Source organism: Sciurus vulgaris (genome assembly GCF_902686455.1).
Source record: "Sciurus vulgaris genome assembly, chromosome: 3".
Taxonomy (NCBI): Eukaryota; Metazoa; Chordata; class Mammalia; order Rodentia; family Sciuridae; genus Sciurus; species Sciurus vulgaris.
Genome location: NC_136463.1, coordinates 116,839,223 through 116,843,055, shown reverse-complemented (window position 1 = coordinate 116,843,055; position 3,833 = coordinate 116,839,223).

Genomic DNA, 3,833 nt, shown 5'->3' with positions numbered 1-3,833 from the left:
CCCTAGGCTAGCAGAGTCTCTAATCCCTAGTTCTCACCTCAGGCTAGACAGTGTGATCAAAAGTGGATTTGAAGGGAAAATTAACTGACATTAAAGTTTCAAATCATAGCGATCTTTATGCAAGGGTCAAACATCTTTCCATGTGAGGCTATTCTAAAGATAGGGCTGAGAAAAAAATTTTCTATAATGGCATCTGGCTCACTTTGCCACTACGAAAATGGAATTAAGTGTGCTGTTTGGGGCTTCCTGTTGGGGATACTCTTCAAGGGCAATGTGTATATTCAGGAAGGTAAAGAAACAGAAAAGCAAATTTTCTAGAATTCTTTGGGTTGTTGGGGTCTATGCCGTGGGGACTGCGCCGGGATGGTGCCTGGCAGCCAGCCAGCCAGCCAGAGGTTGCTTTGATCACATCAGAGATGAGGAGGTTGATTAGCATAAGCACACCTAGGTGATTTGTCATTGGCTGTATCCAATTACCTCCACGCACACAACACGTGCACAGGTGTTCCCGAGTGCTCCTGATCCCGCCTGCTCCTTTTGACCTTTACCATGATTGGGCAGCTGGCTCCTCGCCTAATCTTTGCATAATTGGTGTCAGCCCTATCCTTCACCTCCTGGAGGGGATATAAGCCGGCTCTCCTCCTGTGCGGGGGGTTCGAGGTTTGAGGCCTCAGGTTGGAGGTTGGAGAGTCCAGGTTCGAGATTCCAGTTCCCGGGTTTCCTGACTCATCAATAAACCGTTCTGAATTCAAGAGCCTCACTACTCTTTTGCCCCCCCCCCCCCCCCCCCCGCGCCAAATTGACTCCGCTGGACGGCATCATTGGGTCATCATGTTATTTTAATATTCCAATAAAATGCGTGCAGATCCTGTAACATTGCCTTACTCTCAAAAATCAGAATGTTTTGTTCCTTGTCATTAAAAATAGTTGAACATGAACTGGGAACAATGCCTGTAACTTAGCTACTAGGGAGACTGAGATAGGGGCATTGCAAGTTTGAGGCCAGCCTGAGCAACTTAGCAAGACCCTGTCTCAAAATAGAAAATGGAAAGGACTGGAAAGTAGCTCAGTAGTAGAGCACATGCCTAGCATGTGCAAGGCCCTGGTTTCAATCCCCAATAATGAAAAACAAAATGAAAATTTGAACACAGACTCCTACGAATGTAGATGCATTTATTTAAAAAGCACTTACATGTACAACTATAATATTATAAAATACAACCAAAACTAAAAAGTAAGGAATCAGGTGAATGAAATAAGAATTTTTGAATGTGATTTATATGATCTAGTGCATTAATGATACACAATATTTTAGAGTTTAAAATGTTTCATTTTAAAAATTTTTTAGTTTAATTTTTGTTATTTAGCAGTTCAGATATTTGTTTCAGTGTTTCACAATATTTTATTTCAATACCTCATTGTATAGTCCTCCTATTCCTATTCCTACTTCAAGACTATCAGTTGTAAAATGAGCAGGAGTGAAGTAAAACATATTTAACAACTTGCAGGAAGTGAGTTGGGCAGGAAGCAATTAAAACCTCCACTTCTTAATCAAAATGGACACAGGTTGGAACTTCTAACCCCACAGTGATCATTACAGGATGAAGAAAATGGCAGTCTAATTACATTTGCCTAGCGGTTGCTCTTAAGCATTTTTATTTATTTATTTACTTATTTATTCGGTATTGGGGATTGAACTCAGGTGCTTTACCACTGAGCCACTTTCTCATCCCTTTCAGTTTTTATTTTGAGACAGGGTCTCACTACGTCACTTAGGGTCTTGCTACATTTAACCTTGTGATCTTCCTGCCTCCGCCTTGCAAGACACTGGGATTACATTTGTGCACCACTGTGCCCAGAGAGCATTTAAAATAAAATAAAAGAAACAAAATCTATGCCTTTGAGGTGAAGGCACCATTTTAACAAAAACACATGAAAGGAATTGTTTTCAAAAGACAACAATGCTTCCGCAGCATTTAACAACTGGATGTTTGGAAAACTATCCATCCATTGAAATATGATTTGTTTGTCAAAACTTTTTGTTATGTAAAAAAACAAAACAAAACAAAACAAAAAAACAAAAACCAACCAACTTTTATATGTTAACACTGGAAACTACAACTTCAATTGAAGTTGTAGAAGTAACTAGGAAATGATTATCAAAATCAAGTAAACTTGGATAAAACTCTTTTTTACCCTATTACAGGACCACTAATGTTTTGAAATATAAAGTTATAAGAGCATCATTTAATAAACATTCATGCTAAATTAGCCTATCAGTTTCTTGCAAAAAAAAAAAAAAAAAGGATGCTGAGTATAGACTTAGTTAAATGGCTGCTTATTATATACAAAATTAAATCATTTCCTTTATAGAATGTACATTGTTTGAAGACTGGTATAAATCTCTTTCCTGTGATTTCTGTAAGCATATTGGGCTGTAGTTACTTACTAGGCATATAACATTTCAGGTCTAGTGATAATGCTATATAGTCCATCCTTAGAGGAGAATAACTTTATGATATGGTACTGGCATCATTGTTTTACGACTAAAGTATATTAGGTGATTCTCCTAATCATATAATACTTAGATAATGCTAACCTGTGAACCTAACACTCTGGGCTCAGTCTCTGTGCTTAACCACAATTCCATCCTGCTAGGATAAAATTCCATCCTGCTAGGTCCTCATAGCATTTGTCCTTATATGCCACATTGGATATTTTTTGGTTGCTTTTAATTTAACACTTTAAATTGAATAGAGTTGACTCTATTGATGCAATTTTGTAAATAAATGAAAGACTATCATAAGAATTTTCTCATTAAATTAAATTCATTGTCAATTTCTTTGGAAAAAACATTACTGCTTCAGATGGCCATTATATTCTCATGGCGACTATGATTGATGCTATTTCTTACATGTAAAAAACTCAAATGAAAAGTTGAACAGTAATGAGAATCTGTTATCCATGATCTCCCTGAACTATCATTTAAAGAACAAAATTCTAAAGAATGACTTTTAAAACTGATGGAGGCTGGGAAAAAAAAAAAAAATTGGGGGTGGAGAGGTGTGTGGTGTAAAGACCAGGCAGGTCTAGAAAAAAGGGAAAGACATAGATCCGCAGCCTTTCCTATTTCAAAAGAGAAAGGAAACTGAAATTCAAACTAAGAAAATAAAGAATGAAAATGAAAGTTATTAGAGGAAACCCAACAGAGTAAAATACCCAAAGAAAAGGCAGAAAATAAACTAAATCACTGTGTAAAACTATATATGAAGAAAAAGGATTGTTTTGTTTTTGAGTGACAGGCTTGGTTTTTGTTTCTTCAACTTTTTCTCCAAAAGGAGCCCTATTAAAATTATGGCAGATTCCTGAAAGAGAGGTTCCTTTCTGTTTCCCTTCGCGTTCCATCTCACTCAGTCCTCATCACTCGATTCTCATTCAACAACTCTCAACTGAGAGTGATCATGAAGTATTTTTGGTGTTATCATGTGGTGTTGATAATGACAGACCAGGTAAGCATGGAGAGCTACACATGGAAAAACAAACTGCAAAACTGTACCTGTGCATTTTTGTCTAGCTCTTACCACTGTCCTCATAGCATTTGTCCTTATCTGCCACATTGAATATTTTTTGGTTGCTTTTAATTATCTGTCTTTCCACTCCCATTTAGTATGTGGGCCCTACAGAAGTAGGAACTCTTAAATTTTATTATTTTTTATTTCTTTTATTTTGTATTTTTTATTTTATTAACTGCATTTAGAACACAGCCGATCATAAAGTGTTAGTAAATATTTTTAAGAAAGTGAATGTATGGTACAATTTGAATAACAACACTT